This window comes from Gopherus evgoodei, chromosome 3 (assembly GCF_007399415.2).
Source record: "Gopherus evgoodei ecotype Sinaloan lineage chromosome 3, rGopEvg1_v1.p, whole genome shotgun sequence".
In the NCBI taxonomy this organism is placed as follows: Eukaryota; Metazoa; Chordata; order Testudines; family Testudinidae; genus Gopherus; species Gopherus evgoodei.
In genome coordinates, this window is record NC_044324.1 from 153,932,429 (window position 1) to 153,950,689 (window position 18,261).

Here is an 18,261-nt window from a genome sequence, read left to right on the forward strand (position 1 = left end):
ATTTTATGCTGTGGGGAAGCAAGCAGAGCATATCTTTAAATCCTATGACTTTACTGAAGACAGTCACAAAGATGACTGTTAAAGGGTTCTGGCTATGTTTGCTGCATACTTTCAACATTAGAGAAATGTGATTTTATGAAAGAGCATGTTTTCATCAAAGAATTCAAGAATCAGGGAACTGTTTAATGTTTTATAAGAGCTCTGCATACATTGGCTGAAAACTGATTTGGGGAATGCACAATGTGAAAATATCAGAGACAGGCTGGTTATTGGATTAACAGATTAAACATTTTTCAGAGCAACTACAACTGAAGAGAGATTTAATCCTAGCTACAACTATACAGAAAGTAAAGCAGTCTTGAGCTGGTCAGAGAGCAAAACAAAGAGCAACTTGCAAAACTTGGAAAAACAAGTAGCTATCTTAGGCTACGTCTTCACTACCTACTGTATTTACCTGCCGTATCAGCAGGTAGCAATCGATTGCTTGGGGATCGATATATCACATCTCATCTAGACGCGATATATCGATTCCCGAACGCGCTTATATCGATTCCAGAACTCCACCAACCTGAACGGAGTTGCAGAGTCAACATGGAGAGCCGCGGACATCGATCACGCACAGTGAGGACGGTGAGTAATTCGATCTTAGATACTTTGACTTCAGCTACGTTATTCACGTAGCTGAAGTTGTGTATCTGAGATCGATTTTCCCCCGTAGTGCAGACCAGCCCTTAGAAGTTGTTAACAGATGCATCATGTGTGCTAAAAGACCCCTGAGGCAAGGAGAAAGAACTCCCTGGTTGAGGGGACAAATTCCAGCCTCCATGCACAAGGTGCAGGGAAAAGTCATATCCCAAGACATGATGCATGTCCAGCTGCATGAACTGGGGGCATTTTGCAGCTGTTCACTACACCAAAGGAGTCAGGTAGTTGATTTATATTACAGACAATCAACAGCTGTTGTTTCTGGGATCTATGACTTGCGATGACATAGAGCCTTCCTGGGGAGTGAAATTGAATATTCATGGTAAGTCTATTTACTTAAAAATTGACTCAGGAGCTGATGTCACCCTCATCTCAGGAGGGACTTACAATCACCTTCAACCCCTTCCAGAGCTGAAGTCACCTGACAGTTCTGACTAGCCCTGGAAATATTCTGAACTGCATGAGCCAGTTCACTACAGAAACAACTTACAAAGACACAAGCTTCAGAGGGCTTGTGATCAAACACCAGCAACCTTCTGAGTTGCAGTGTGGCAGCCATGAATGGCCTACTACAGGGCCAGTCTTAGGGAAAATGGTGCCCTGGGTGAACTTGTATTTTGTGGGCCTGGTGTTGCCCCCCCCCCATTGCCTCTGGCCCCTGTGGGCTCCTAAGACTCCCTCCCTCCCTTCTCCCCTAACCTCCTGCACTGTCTTCTGCACCACCTAATCTCTGCACCCACTCCATCCCTAACCCTTGCATTCCCCTCCTGCGCCTACGTGGGGAAACTGACCTGGATGCATGGAGCAGCTGGCATTGCTGCTCCCCCTCCAAACGCTGCTCCTCTGTGTACCCCTAGGGGGCTATGGGGGTGAGGGGGAAGCAAGAAGCAACATCAGGTCACTTTCCCTCTCTGGGCTGCGTAAGGAGAGGGCATGCGAGCAGCAGCTCCTGATGCCTCACAGCACAGCCCAGGTGAGGAAAGTGACCTGGATACAGGGAGCCCTGGTGTTGTGTATGTTGTGGGGACTGTGTGAGGGCAACTGTGTTGGTGGAATGTGTGAGTGTGTGTGTGAGAGAGAGACGGAGAGTGTGTGTGTATGTTTCGGAGTGTGTGTCAGACTGTGTGTGTGTGTGTGTGTGTGTGTGTAAGAGACTGTGTTGGAGTGTGTCACCTTGTTGTCTCTTTAAGAAAGCGCTCTGGAGCTTGAAGGCTTGTTCAGACACAAGCAGCTGCTGGCAGAGACCCAGAGAGACAGCAGCACAGACAGGTTCCCCTCTGTCTCGCCACCTCAGCTCAGTGGAGACCAGGTACATGGTGGGGGGAGGAGGACACTCTACCTTCAAGGCCCCCACCCGCTCTGCATAGCAGACAGGATGCTCGTGGCGAGCAGCGTGGCCAGGGGAGACTTAGAGGCGGGGCGGAGCGGGAGGGCAGAAGCAGTGGTGGCTGGAGAGAGCAGTGGAGCGGGCGAGAGGAGGGGTGCCCCTGCTCTGAAGGAGTCACCTGAGTGGTCGTCCAACAGCCCCCATGCAGCTCTGGTCCCTCTGCCCTCTCCAGATGCTGTTGCTTGCCTGCCTGGCTGCCTCTGTCAGCCCATCTGGCTCTCGGCAGGTCAGGTGGGACTCAGATACCAAATCCTGCGCATGGTGCTCTCTTTAGCTACCGCCCAGGCCGCTGCCTTGGCCAGCCCCGGCCTACTGAGAAAGGTGGAAGAACTCAATAGAAGATTTGATGAAATTGGACTTTTGAAAGGAGATCCAGTACAAATCAACTTGAGATGATGATACTGAACCATACCGTATACAAACACTTGTACTAGAGAGACTTTGGAAGAGACTAGCTTCAGACTTATGCATCATTACCTAGTCATAGTGGACTATTTTTCCAAGTATTTAGATGTTCTTGAAAGGCACAATATATTGCAGTGTTATTGAGAAACAGAAGTGAATTTTTGCTCACTTCAGTAGTCTAGAACAAATAGTGACAGACAATGGACCACAATTCACTTCAAGAGAACTTTTCATTCCAAACGAGATATGATTTTGATCCTATTATGAGCAGCCCACGTTACCCATCCGGGGTTTTGTTGGACTATATCCAATAGCTATTATCGTTGTTTATCTGTAACTCTAAAGAGCAAGGAATGGATCTTCATACTATAAGATTTTCTTGGCTGTCTGTACAGATCTCTTACTCTCTCCATTCATTTTAATGCCATAAAGTCAAATGCTGCTGCTTACTCTCTCACTAGTCTCAGTGGGACCTTTGCCTGAATAAAGGCAAGGGAGTTGATTTTTCGCTCCCTACTCAGTCCATTCTCCCATGGCAGTTTTGTCTGAATAAGGACTACCTGGTTTGCCCCATTTGCATTTTAATTAATTAACACTACAGAGCCAGTAGAGGGAGAACATGAGTACAAGTCTTGGTTTTTACCTGTGTTCTATATATAGAATATCAGTTTGGGCTTTTGTTTTCACTTCATGCTGAAGCAATGATTTTTTAAAGAGTTATTAGATCATTAAAATATAGATGATCCTCCCTCTGATTTTAACAGCTTTAATGTAAGTCACATTTTTTGATTAAGCCACATAGGCAGATGACATGAAACTATGTGATGAGGTTAAGACATAGACGCAGCTGTTTTACAGGACTAATGGGCTCAAAAGTGGAACATGACATTTAATGACTGTCAGTGTAAGGTGGTGCTCTTGTGTCAAAATAATGCCCAAGGTAGGTATAGTTTTAAATGGTACTGAATTAGCTACTACAGCAGAGGGAAAAGATCTGGGTGTATCAATATCTCCAACATCCAAATTCTCACACTAGTGTGCAGCAACAGTGAAGAAAGTTGATAAGCTACTGGTTTGGGTTAAGAGGGGTATATTGTTTATTTCTAAGGATATTGTGCTACCACTTAATAAAGCACTGATTAGACCCCATTAAAAGTAGTGTTTTGGTCACCTTATTGGGAAAGAGTTGTAGTTAAATGGGAGACACTATGGAATAAGGACAATTACAATCATACTACATCCAATTCATTTTTTTAAATGGACTAGGTTTCAGGTTAGTAATGTTCCTTTGAACTAACTAGCAGGTCTGTGAACTGTATTTGGGTTTTGGTACTTCCCTCTGCAAATGAGAGAGAGGAGAGGCTGGTGCTTCCTGGACTACAGTAAGTCAGGAAATAGCAGCAGGACCCAGTCCACTTTACTGCATCTATAACAACTGCTTTTAATTGGCCTTATGTTATTGTCTATCAGTTAAAAAGAACTGTTGGACACTTTGGGCCAGGCTGGAGTTGAAGCGTCTATACTAAAAATTCCGACAGAATGGTGATTTTACAAGTTTCATTATTTGTTATACTAGTATATATGCATCATTCTTGTGTAAATGAGCATAGAGACAGTAAAAAGGGATTACTAATTTAGATACATTAATTTGACTGAATAATTAACACACAAAAGCTCCTGAGTCCTGGCTTGAATAGATACATATCCTGAAGGCTTACAGTTGTTGTAGAGATGCTGACACAAAGTAAAAGACAGGCTTGGCCAAACGTAATCCATGGACTTCAACAATGCAGTTATCCACCATCATCTGTCTTACATTGGCATGCCCTGTGGAAACTGCACATCCCGGCATGCAATGTTCTGGCTTGATCTAGGCCATGGGATATCCCTTTGTATGCTACATACTGTGCTTTCTATAGGCTGCACTTCTGAAGGTGGCTTCAGTCTGATCCATTTTAGGCAAATTGGCAATACAGCCTCCTCCCTTGCCAAAAGTTTTCGGCATCCTTGGCATAAGGTACAAATTCAGTAGATTTGCTTTTGCTAAGTGACCTTCACATTCTTCTTTTGCAGAAAGTTAGTGTCTCTCTCTGTTGCTAGTTTCTTTTCAAACATTTACAAAAGTTGCAACAGCTAAGTCTGACAGTTAGTCACTCAGTGAAGTAGGTCAAAACTATCCCCACATTAGTAAGTAGCTAAAATACTGTTGCATGGTCATTCTTTTGGATCTATGTGTCCTGTGTTTTTGAGTGGATGTTGCTGGTACTAATTAGAGATCAAAATTTAAACACATGCTACCTCCATTGCAGATGGGAAGAAGGAAATAATCTTAGTAGGTGGATTACCCAGTCTACCCACCTATTCCTTACAATTCAATGTCAAGTCTTCACAACCTGAATTAATTACCCAAATATGATTGGGATGGGTTGGGAGTCAAATATTGTTTATCAGCACTTGACACCACTGCTATAAAATGATGGTGTTTGTATGTTTAGGCATGGGGAATAGATTGCAAGACAAGGACTTTTTTTAAAAAAAAAAAAAAAGCCTATTAGATGAAAAAGGTAATATTATCTAAATTTCCCCTTTGTGGACCCTCTTCACTCCCAACTTATGCAAAATTACATTTTTTTTAAATGACAATACAACTTTAAGTGGGAAAAGTTAAAAATCAGAGCCAAGAAGGCACAGTAGTGTAATAGATGGGGGACTGGAATGGGCACCAGAGCTGGATATTCTCTAGCTCTGATTTGCCACTTTAATCTCTGTGCCACCTTGGGAAATCCATTAACCACAGTTTACCTTCTTTTCCCCATCTATAATAATAGTGTTCATCCACATTTGTAAAGTGCTTTCTTTGATATCTGGATGGAAAGCACTGTTCTGTGCAAAATATTCTTACTATTTAAGCACTAAAACTGGAATGAAATTAGAGGATATTACTGAACAACACAATTGCAGACCTCCGTAGCATATTGTTGTAAATACTGGATAAAGATAGATTTTACTATCCTAATAGGGCACTAACTTTCCTACCAAAACACCAGTGATCTACCACAACTCTCACTTTCCAGACTAGTAAATGTGTTAAACATAGTGCTGACTTTCTCTTCTGTTAAGATTAATGAGGGTTCTGATTTGTTTACAGTAGTTTCTCATGCAGACCATCTATCAAAAGATTCAGGAGACCTGCATTCTATTGCCAACTCTAGCAGGGCATATTATAATAGCCATATCACTTAACTTTCTTCTGACTTGTGTTCCCCATCTCTAAAATATGGATAATGATGTTTACTGACCTTTGTAAAGTATATTGAGATCTATGGATTAAGAGTGCTGTGTAGGTCCTATATTCATATTATTCCAAAGAGTATGCTCATGTTTGGAACTCTTAATACATGTGTTACTAGTCAGTGGGAGAAGGCATCTAGTATTTTTTCTGAGTCCCTGACAGATCAATCCTAAAAGAAAGTCAGCAATTTTCATTTGTCCCTTTACATGACATGACATGAAAAATCCAAGCAGGCCTCTCAAAACCAACTACCAAGGAACAAATGGGAATCCACGAGGTGATAAATGAACCCTTCTGGGCAGGCATGACAACTGCCTCTGCCCTCAAGCCCTCTCGTATAATTGTTCCCTGGCTCATGGAAAATTTGTGTTCAGGCTGGCCTCAATTCTGTTTTCAGTTACTGCAAAATAAAAGTCAAATAAGAAGCCACAAACCCTTCAGTCCACAGGAAAAAAGCATGAATGGGATTACCACTCCTTTTAACATTCTGAGAAAGTGTTTGTATAGTAATTTGGTAATGGGCCCAAGTTTAGTGTTTTAAAAATCACCACTCTAATATGTATTGGTTAAGAAACATGATTCCATCTCTTTGGCTTTTCCTTACTATATGGGTATGATTTAGGCCAGGGGTGGGCAAACTACGTCCCAGGGGCTGCATCCGGCCCTTCAGACATTTTAATCTGGCTCTTAAGCTCCTGCCAGGGAGTGGCGTCTGAGGCTTTCCTGCTCCAGTGCTCCAGCTGGAGAGTGGGGCTGGGGGGTTGCCTGCTCTGCGCATACCGTGGCTCTGTATGGCTCCCAGAAGCGGTGGCATGTCCCCTTCTGGCTCCAGATGCTTCCCCTGCCCCAAGCACTGCCCTTGCAGCTCCCACTGGCCGGGCATGGCCAATGGGATCTGCAGGGGTGGCATCTGCAGATGAGGCAGTGCGCAGCACTAACTGGCCGCACCTCCACGTAGGAGACAGAGGGGGGACATGCTGCTGCTTCTGGGAGCTGCTTGAGGTAAGTGCTGCCCAGAGCCTGCACCCCAAACCCCTGCCCCAGCTCTGATCCCCATCCCGCCTCCGAACCTCTCAGTCCCAGCCCAGAGCACCCTCCTGCACCCCAACCCCTCATCCCCACCCCAGAGCCTGCACCCCCAGTGGAACCCCCGCCACCTCCCCGCACACACACACCTGCACTCCTGCCCCAGCCCAGAGCCCCTTCCTGCACCCAGAACTCCTCATTTCTGGCCCTACCCCAGACCCTGCACCCCCAGCTGGAGCCCTCACCCTCTCCTGTATCCCAACTGCCAGTTTTGTAAGCATTCATAGCCCCCCATAAAATTTCCATACCCAGATGTGGCCTCGGGCCAAAAAGCTTGTCCACCCCTTATTTAGGCATATAGCAAATCTCCCATGTGACCACATTTGAAGGTCAAAACCTCACTTGCGTTCCATGGGCCATTTCTGGATGTATCTGAATTCATACCCACAAATTGTGTTAATTTGTTCTGAAGGCCAGTTTTCTACCATGCTAGGATTCAGACCCATCAGACGAGGTCACTCAGTTCTATGTACAGTTAAGCCTTCTCCCACGCTCCCCCAATATTCTGCAGTAAAAGTATTGTAAACTTCAATCTTTCATTGCTATAGAATACAAGTATTGTGACTGTAATTCTGTTTAAGGACTGAGCTGGATATGCCAGGACAAGAAGGCTCCTTACTCCTTCTCCCACCACCACTGTGCAGTCATGTAAGACTCCTAGAACCTAATCCTCACCTTCGGCACTTAACTATGCTGTGCCTCTTTTTACCATCTGTAAACTGAGGATGAAAACAACTGTGCCTTCCAGAAGTGTTGTGAGCTTTATCTAACATTTGTAAATTGCTTTGAGATCCTCTGGTGAAAGACATAAATGATATACAAGTGTAAAATATCTTCATTCTCAGATTTGACACCGATACAAATTTCCAGCAATGTGATATTTTACCAATAGCAGAATGACCCTTGAAAGCCCTGTAACTTGCTGTTGTAATGTTCCTTGTTATTCCTGAGTACATTTACACTTTTTGAATTCCTAATATTATATTTCAGTGGTTGGAATGCTGTAGTCTCATCATCACACAGTCAGCTTTGCATTACTGCTTTTTGAGGTGAGTTAGAAAATCAGATATTCAGTTTTAATAGCTTTTTTTATTTTTTTGCAACTAATCATTTTCTCACTGTCTGAGTAATTGAATTTGTTGATGACCTAGTTTCAGTTATAGAAAAATAGGTTACTCGCTATCCCTGGCTTTTTGTTTCTTGACCTTAAAATGGTTTCAATAATTAGACTTTTTTTGAAAATAAATTTTATAGATGTTAACAACTGCTCCTTAGTTTCATTGCATTTCTTATAACAAATAATATTTCTATGTAGCTTTGGTAATTCTGTTTTTAGAATCCATAATTCAGAGATTTAGTGATTGTTATAACCAATTGAAAACTCTAGACAGAATAGTCTAGAGTTTAATGGTTGTTATTTAACTTTCTGTCAGGATCCCATCAAGGGCAGTAAGGGCCAAGGGTCAGAGCAAAGGCAAACCTGAGGCTGTGAGTACCAGAGGAATTCATATTTCAATTTGTTCTTCTCTATCACCCTGCGTCAGCACTGTAGTCTTCTCTCTCTCATTAAAATATGTGGGTTTGGATTATTTTACCTTCCTACATTTCTAATCTTTCTAGAACCCTTTGTATTTATTATTTCTTTGTTTTTGCTGGCATTTTCACCTCCTCTCACATTGTGTGCTTTTCTATAAAGTAGTTTCCCCCCCCGACACCTTGAATATCTGCAAACAGGATATGGAGTATCATGGGGACCTTTTTCAATTTTTGATCATTTAAAATATCCATCACAGATTTGTATCTTGTTTTCAACACCTATAATGCAGTTTAGGAACCTGGTTGCTGACATGATGTACTCATGAGTTAATTTTATCATTGTATAATTATTAATTAATTAATTTTGATTCATTTTACACAGTTTTGTTGAGTCCCTTTGAATGATGACAGATAACTTTGAAAGCCAGCACCCGTTTCCAGAAAGATCAATTAAAATAACATTGTGCCCTTAGTACAGATCATAAAATGGAGCAGGTATTTAGGTTCCCCCCCGCCCCAGAAAAGGGTTAACCTCTGCACAGTAAGTGGTTTCCAGACTCTGCTTCAAAAATAGATCTTTTCATAGAATTTTTCCTTTTCTGGACTTCTCCTATCCTCTCCCTAGTTACAGCTGGAAAAAAAAAAGTGAACAACTCTGGGACCTAAAGACAGAAAATCATCCTAACTACGTCACAAAACACATTCACAGTCTTCAGGCCAGTGTCAGCAATACAAAATAGTAAGCTATCAAAATACAGAGGCCAAACAACTCCACAATGCCATCTAGTGGCTTCTCTGTGGCAAGTTGTTTTCTTTCTCAGGCCTGGTCTACACTACAAGTTTATACCGATTTTAGCAGTGTTAAACTGATTTAACGCTGCACCTGTCCACACAACGAGGCCCTTTATATCGATATAAAGGGCTCTTTAAACCGGTTTCTGTACTCCTCCCCGACGAGAGGAGTAGCGCTGAAATCGGTATTACCATATCAGATTAGGGTTAGTGTGGCCGCAAATCGACAGTATTGGCCTCCGGGCGGTATCCCGCAGTGTACCACTGTGACCACTCTGAAAAGCAATCTGAACTCGGATGCACTGGCCAGGTAGACAGGAAAAGCCCTGCAAACTTTTGAATTTCATTTCCTGTTTGCCCAGCGTGGAGCTCTGATCAACACGGGTGGCGATGCAGTCCCAAATCCAAAAAGAACTCCAGCATGGGCCGTACGGGAGATACTGGATCTGATCGCTGTATGGGGAGACAAATCTGTTCTATCAGAGCTCCGTTACAGAAGACGAAATGCCAAAGCATTTGAAAAAAATCTCCAGGTTATAATATAGAGTCCACAGCACAGTGCTGTGTGACAAGCATAACGGAAAGCCAAAGAATCAAATGGACACTCATGGAGGAAAGGAGGGGGGACTGAGGACTCCAGCTATCCCACAGTCCCCGCAGTCTCTGAAAAGTATTTGCATTCTTGGCTGAGCTCCAAATGCCTGTAGGGTCAAACACATTGTCTGGGGTGGTTCAGGGTATATCTCATCAATTTACTCCCCCCTTTCCCCCCATGAAAGAAAAGGGAAAAAAATCGTTTCTCGACTTTTTTCAGTGTCACCGTATGTCTACTGCATGCTGCAGGTAGACGCTGTGCTGTGGCACTGAACAGCAGCATCCTCTCCCCTCCCTTCCTGGGTGGCAGATGGTACAGTGCAGTAGGACTGGTAGCCATCCTCGTCGTCATCCTGTGAGTGCTCCTGGCTGGCCTCAGGTGAGGTCGGCCGGGGCGCCTGGGTTAAAATAGGAATGACTCCCGGTTATTCCTGGCAGATGGTACAGAACGGCTGGTAACCGTCCTCATCATAGCAACTGGGGGCTGAACTCCATCAGCCCCCCCCCCCCCGTTTCATGTCTAAAGAAAAGATTCTGTACTGCCTGGACTATCATAGTAGTGGGATGCTGGGCTCCTCTCCCTTACACGGTTTAATGTCCTGCCTGGACTATCAGCAGCTGGAGGCTGCTTCCCCCTCATTTTATCTCACTAAAATTTCAGTGTTTCTTATTCCTGCATTCTTTATTACTTCATTGCACAAATGGGGGGACCCTGCAATGGTAGCCCAGAAGGGTTGGGGGAGGAGGGAAGCAACGGGTGGGGTTGTTGCAGGGGCACCCCCTAGAATGGCATGCAGCTCATCATTTCTGTGAGATCTGACACGGAGCGGCTGTGCTCTCTGGTTCTCTGGTACACTGGTTCTCTAGTACACTTGCCCCATATTCTAGGCAGGACTGACTCTATTTTTAGATACAACATAAGAGGGAATGACCGGGGGGTCATTACCATTTTTGTCTGCGCCCCCGGCCGACCTCAGTGAAGGTCAGCCAGGAGCACCCATGACAGCAGCAGACGGTACAGAACGACTGGAAACCGTCTCTGTTACCTTGCAAAGGCAAATGAATGCTGCTGTGTAGCGCTGCAGTACCGCCTCTGTCAGCGGCATCCAGTACACATACGGTGACAGTGACAAAAGGCAAAACGGGCTCCATGGTTGCCATGCTATGGAATCTGCCAGAGCAATCCAGGGAAAAAGGGCACGAAATGATTGTCTGCTGTTGCTTTCATGAAGGAAGGAATGAGTGACGACATTTACCCAGAATCATCCGCGACACTGTTTTTGCACCATCATGCATTGGGATCTCAACCCAGAATTCCAATGGGCGGGGGAGACTGTGGGAACTATGGGGTAGCTACGGGATAGCTACCCACAGTGCAATGCTCCAGAAATCGATGCTAGCCTCGGTACATGGACGCACACCACCAAATTATTGTGCTTTGTGTGGCCGCGTGCACTCGACTTTATACAATCTGTTTTACGAAACTGGTTTATGTAAAATCGGAATAATCCTGTAGTGTAGACGTACCCTCAGAATATATGGACAATGTTTACAGAAATTATCAGCTATATAAAACCTCAAGGAAGATTAAATGTCCTGGATGTAACTACAGACAGTAGTAATGAACATAGGGCTACAATTGAAATAGAATTAGGGGGGGAAATAGTAATAAGTGCAATATTTTCCTTTGTTTGGTTTCTAAATTTGTCTTATAGTGCATAGAGAGACAGGATAGAATGCAAGTCACGGTGAGTTAGAAGGATATACGTGCCCATCGAGAGTTTCTCATAATTTCATGTAGGTCCCAATCCTCCAAGCTGAGCAGTACTGAGCAAGCTCATCTCTAACTGACTCCAGTTGATCTCCTTGGCTAGTATGGTAAAAGCTCCCCTCACCACCACACCACTCCTGTTTGTCTATTTTAATCCCCCTCTCTCTCTTTCACACAGTCTGAGAATCTCAGAGGAGCAGTTAGTGAATTCAGCATAAGCTGTAGCCAGAATCTCACACAACCACAGCTAGGCCATTGGCAGCAACTCTGTGATTTGGATGTGTGTGGTGCAAAGAGACTGGAAAAATGGGTGGTGTGAATGGGTGGTGTAACTCACTGTCATGGTTGGAGGACACATCACAATTTGGTCAAATGAACAGAGCAGAAGTATTAAGAGGCCAGAGAAGGGCAATGTAGGGAAATAGTTACTGAAAAATAGCTTACTTTCTCATTTTTACTATACAGTTATAAAATAAATCAATTTAAATATAAATGTTGTGCTTACATTTCAGTGTATAGTATATAGAGCAGTATAAACAAGTCATTGTCTGTATGAAATTGTAGTTGGTGCTGACTTCACTAGTGCTTTTTATGTAGCCTGTTGTAAAACTAGGCAAATATCTAGATGACTTGATGTATCCTCGGAAAACCTCTGGGTACCCCTGGTTGAGAACCACTGGTGTAGGATCTGTCTCACTCAGCCTGAAAATGAAAAACAGAATTTTTTAATAAAAGCATTTCATTTTCAGTTAAAAAAAACCCTTAATTTTTATTTGGTTTTTGTGTTTGAAAAACTGAACATTTTTAACAGAAAACAAAAGGTTTTAAGTTGGGGTTTGGGGTTTTTTTTTGGGCAGAGGGTTGTTTTTGTTGAAAGCACAGGATGTTTTTTGGGGAGAAACAAATTTCCTGAAGGGGGGGAAAAAGGCATTTTTCAACTCTCTCTCCTAGTATTTTCCAGATGTCATCTGACCATAAGTCAAATGTTGCCAACTTGGAAAATTACCTGCAGTAGCTGGCACAGGTCTTCCAAAGGTGTTCACCCTCCTCTTTTTTTTTTATTTTTTTTTTTTTGTAGTTTGATCAGCCAGAAATTAGTTAACAATTTTGACATCTAGCCTATACTTATTAGGCTGAAGCTTTAACACCCCATTTAGACAAATAGGGCAGTTCACATCTCTTATAGCTATTGCCTACAGCAAAATCTCTCAGACATCAAACTGATGATTGATTTAGCCTCAGGGCACATCTGCACTGGCAAAGTTACAGCGCTGCTGAGAGAGTGCAAAAAGAAAACTGCTGTTGTGTGTTCACACTGATAGCTGCCTGTGCAATAGCGTGTTCACACTTGCAGCACTTGCAGCGCCATTTGGAGTGGTGCACTCTGGGCAGCTATCCCACAGAGCACCTCTTTCTCTTTTGCTGCTAAGACTTGTGGGAAGGTAAAGGGGGTTGCGGGGCATCCTGGGTCCTTTCAGGCTGCAGGAAGGGATCCTGAACTGCTGACCGGTATGCTGCTCGCTCTGACCAACACGTTATGAGTGGCAGTGGAGTTATTCCTTAAACTACAAATTCAGGAAGAGTGGACATTGATCTTGCCACGTGTAGTAGCTATGACACAAGATTGCTTGTGGCTTTCATGGAGGCGCTGACCACAATGGAACGCTGCTTTTGGGCTTGGGAAACAAGCACTAGGTGGTGAGATCACATCATGATGCACGTCTGGGATGACGAGCAGTGGCAGCAGAACTTTCGGATGAGGAAAGCCACATTCATGAGATTGTGTGATGAGCTCGACCCAGCCCTGCGGCACAAGGACACAAGAATGAGAGCTGACCTGTTGCTGGAGATGTGCATGGCAATTGCACCATGGAAGCTGGCTACTCCAGGCTGCTACCAATCAGTTGCTAACCAGTTCAGAGTGGAAAAGTCGACTGTTGGAGTCCTGTTGATGGAAGTGTGCAAGGCCATTAATCGCATCCTGCTCTGAAAGACCGTGCCTCTGGGCAACATGTGTGACATTGTGAGTGGCTTTGCACAAATGGGCTTCTCTAACTGTGGAGGGGCGAAGATAGCACACACATTCCAATTCTGGCACCAGACCACCTAGCCACCAAGTACATTAATTGCAAGGGGTATTTCTCAATGCTTCTCCAGGCGGTTGTGGATCACCATGGGCATTTCACAGACATAACACAGGCTGGTCCAGAAAGACGCATGACGCACACATCTTTCGGAACACTGGCTTGTTCAGGAAGTTGCAAGCAGGGACTTTCTTCCCAGACCAGAAGATCACTGTAGAGGAAGTCAAAATGCGCATTGTGATCCTGGGAGACCCTGCCTACCCCTTAAAGCTGTGGCTTATGAAGCCTTACACAGGGCAACTTGACAGCAGCAAGGAGCGGTTCAACAACAGGCTGAACAAGTGCAGAATGTGGAGTGTGCATTTGGTGGTTTAAAAGCCCCCTGTATGGGAAGCTGGACATGGCCAATGACAATATTCCTATGCTTATAGACGCGTGCTGTATGCTTCATAATATTTATGAAGGGAAGAGTCAAAGCTTCACTCAGGCTGGACTGCTGAGGCTCAGTGCCTGGAGGCTGAGTTTGAACAGTCAGAGACCAGGGCTATTAGAGGGGCACAGCGTGGGGCCATAAGGATCAGGGATGCTTTGAGGCAGCAATTTGAGGCTGAAAGCCACTAATATTTGTTGCTATGCTCAGGACTGCAGTGCTTGTAATGCTAGGAGGTGATTGGTGCACATGATAATCATTCCTGTCCCCACACTTTCCACAGGATCTGATCATTATGGAAGATGTCTCGCTGCTGAGGGCGAGCAGGAAATCAAGGGAGGGTCTTCTCCAAGCCTGCGGCTTCCGCTCTGGCCCCTATGCGGCTTACCTGTGTGTAGCAATGGTTCCCACCCCCCACAACCCTCGTGACAGCACAGTGGCACGGTAAATTTACTGTTAATGGGGCAAGAAACAAAGCAGATCTGCCAAGGAACTTGCGGCAGCAGATTGCCCAGTATCTCCACAACCCAGGAAACTACAGACCAGTTAGCTTAACTTCTGTGCCAGGGAAGATAATGGAGCAGGTAATTAAAGAAATCATCTGCAAACACTTGGAAGGTGGTAAGGTGATAGGGAATAGCCAGCATGGATTTGTAAAGAACAAATCGTGTCAAACTAATCTGATAGCGTTCTTTGATAGGATAACGAGCCTTGTGGATAAGGGAGAAGCGGTGGATGTGATATACCTAGACTTTAGTAAGGCATTTGATACGGTCTCGCATGATATTCTTATAGATAAACTAGGAAAGTACAATTTAGATGGGGCTACTATAAGGTGGGTGCATAACTGGCTGGATAACTGTACTCAGAGAGTAGTTGTTAATGGCTCCCAATCCTGCTGGAAAGGTATAACAAGTGGGGTTCCGCAGGGGTCTGTTTTGGGACCGGTTCTGTTCAATATCTTCATCAACGATTTAGATGTTGGCATAGAAAGTACGCTTATTAAATTTGCGGACGATACCAAACTGGGAGGGATTGCAACTGCTTTGGAGGACAGGGTCAAAATTCAAAATGATCTGGACAAATTGGAGAAATGGTCTGCGGTAAACAGGATGAAGTTCAATAAAGATAAATGCAAAGTGTTCCACCTAGGAAGGAACAATCAGTTTCACACATACAGAATGGGAAGAGACTGTCTAGGAAGGAGTATGGGGTCATACATAGAAAGAGATCTAGGGGTCATAGTAGACCACAAGCTTAATATGAGTCAACAGTGTGATACTGTTGCAAAAAAAAGCAAACGTGATTCTGGGATGCATTAACAGGTGTGTTGTAAACAAGACACGAGAAGTCATTCTTCCACTTTACTCTGCGCTGGTTAGGCCTCAGCTGGAGTATTGTGTCCAGTTCTGGGCACCGCATTTCAAGAAAGATGTGGAGAAATTGGAGAGGGTCCAGAGAAGAGCAACAAGAATGATGAAAGGTCTTGAGAACATGACCTATGAAGGAAGGCTGAAGGAATTGGGTTTGTTTAGTTTGGAAAAGAGAAGACTGAGAGGGGACATGATAGCAGTTTTCAGGTATCTAAAAGGGCGTCATCAGGAGGAGGGAGAAAACTTGTTCACCTTAGCCTCCAATGATAGAACATGAAGCAATGGGCTTAAACTACAGCAAGGGAGATTTAGGTTGGACATTACGAAAAAGTTCCTAACTGTCAGGGTAGTTAAACACTGGAATAGATTGCCTAGGGAAGTTGTGGAATCTCCATCTCTGGAGATATTTAAGAGTAGGTTAGATAAATGTCTATTAGGGATGGTCTATACAGTATTTGGTCCTGCCATGAGGGCAGGGGACTGGACTCGATGACCTCTCGAGGTCCCTTCCCTTCCAGTCCTAGAGTCTATGAATCTGAGTCCACGAGAATTTCCTGCAGATCTGAGGGGGATTCCCGTGAAGTTAGGGAGTCTATCAACAGTTTGTTCCACCACTCAGACTAAGCATGCAGTGGGAGACAAGCCTGCTTTCTGCAACCCTCCTGCCACCAACAAATCACTTCAGCAATTCTCAAATTCAGATCCACTTACCGGGGGCCTCCTCTCCTGTTTGCGCTTCGCCAAAATCCGACTGCTGTGACTGACTAGGCTCCTCCAGAGTAGAAAAGAGCTTCTGACTGCATGCATCTCTGGCCTCCGAGCCATCCTCTGTCTCTGGATTCCCACACTCCCCCTTTGTCCAAGATTTCCTCCTCCTGGCTCTGTCCATTCTTGACTGGCACGTGAGCCAATGAAGTATCCACAGAGGCCTTCGCAGTGAAAGTGGGGTCTGTCATAACTTTAGTCCCAGATTTGGACCTTAGCGTCCAAATTATGGGGGTTAGCATGAAAACCTCCAGGCTTAGTTACCAGCTTGGACCTGGTACTTGCTGCCACCACCCAAAAAATTAGAGTGTTTTGGGGCACTCTGGTCCCCCTGAAAAACCTTCCCTGGGGACCCCAAGACCCAAATCCCTTGAGTCTCACAACAAAGGGAAATAATCCTTTTTCCCTTCCCCCCTCCAGGTGCTCCTGGAGAGATTCACAGACACAAGCTCTGTGAATCCAAACAGAGTGACTCCCCCTCTCTGTTTCCAGTCCTGGAAACAAAAGCACTTTCCTCTTCACCCAGAGGGAATGCAAAATCAGGCTAGCAAATCCAACACACACAGATCTCCCCCTGATTTCTTCCTCCCACCAATTCCCTGGTGAGTACAGACTCAATTTCCCTGAAATTTCCCAGAAAGGAAAACTCCAACAGGTCTCAAAAAGAAAGCTTTATATAAAAAGAAAGAAAATACATACAAATGGTCTCTCTGTATTAAGGTGACAAAATATAGGGTCAATTGCTTAGAAGAAATAGGAATAAACAGCCTTATTCAAAAAGAATACAAATCAAAGCACTCCAGCACTTATATTCATGCAAATACCAAAGAAAAGAAACCATATAACTTACTATCTGATCTCTTTGTCCTTACACTTAGAAACAGAAGATTAGAAAGCAGAGACTACTTCTCCAAAGCTCAGAGAAAGTAGGCAGACAGAAAACAAAGACTCAGACACAAACTTCCCTCCACCCAGAGTTGAAAAAAATTCGGTTTCCTGATTGGTCCTCTGGTCAGGTGCTTCAGGTGAAAGAGACATTAACCCTTAGCTATCTGTTTATGACAGGGTCGACACTGAGTATTGTGTCCAGTTCTTTGTAGAACTGGCAGCTCGTGGGCAGTTTGCCTCTCATGCCTTGTAGGCGTTCTGCAACTCCTTCACTTTTACTCCACACTGCAGTGTGTCCTGGGCATGTCCCCTTTCTGTCATGCATCGTGAAATCTGTCCATAGGTATCATAATTCCTATGGCTGGAGCGCAGCTGGGACTGCACAGCTTCCTCTCCCCAAATGCTGATGAGGTCCAGCAGCTCAGCATTGCTCCAAGCAGGGGATTTCCTGGTGCATGGAGCAGGCATGGCCACCTCGAAAGATGTGCTGAGGCCACTGCATGCATCACTGAGCAAACAGGAAGCAGACTTTCAGATTTACAAAGGAATATATGGGGTGGGGATGATGGGTTGCTCACCTGAGGGCAGAGTTCAAACCGACAGGCAGCTCTAGACATTTTGCCGCCCCAAGCACAGTGTCATGCCACGGGGGGCGCTCTGCCACTTGCCGGTCCCGCAGCTCTGGTGGACTTCCTGCAGGCGTGCCTGCGGAGGGTCCGCCGGTCCCGCGGCTCCAGTGGACCTCCCGCAGGCATGCCGCCGAAGGCACCCTGACTGCCGCCCTCCTGCCTGCACCCCCAGCGGCATGCTGCCCCAAGCACACACTTGGCGTGCTGGGGCCTGGAGCCGCCCCTGCAAACTGATGACCAAAGAGGTGAGAACAGACATTGTGGGACACCTCCCAGAGGCCAATCGCAGTGCTGTAATCACCACGGTGTCTACACTGGCACTGCAGATTGTAGGCCTAGCACAGAAAGCTGTATGCCTCTCGTCGGGGTGTTTTTTTACAACACTGCAACTGTGCAGTTTCTGTGCATTAAGTGACTTGGCAGTAACCTCGGGAGTTACAGTGCCAACAGCTGCTTCACTATGCAGAAACTTACCACTGTAGATGGGGCCACAATTCCCATTTTGGATGTTATTTTTGCCACTA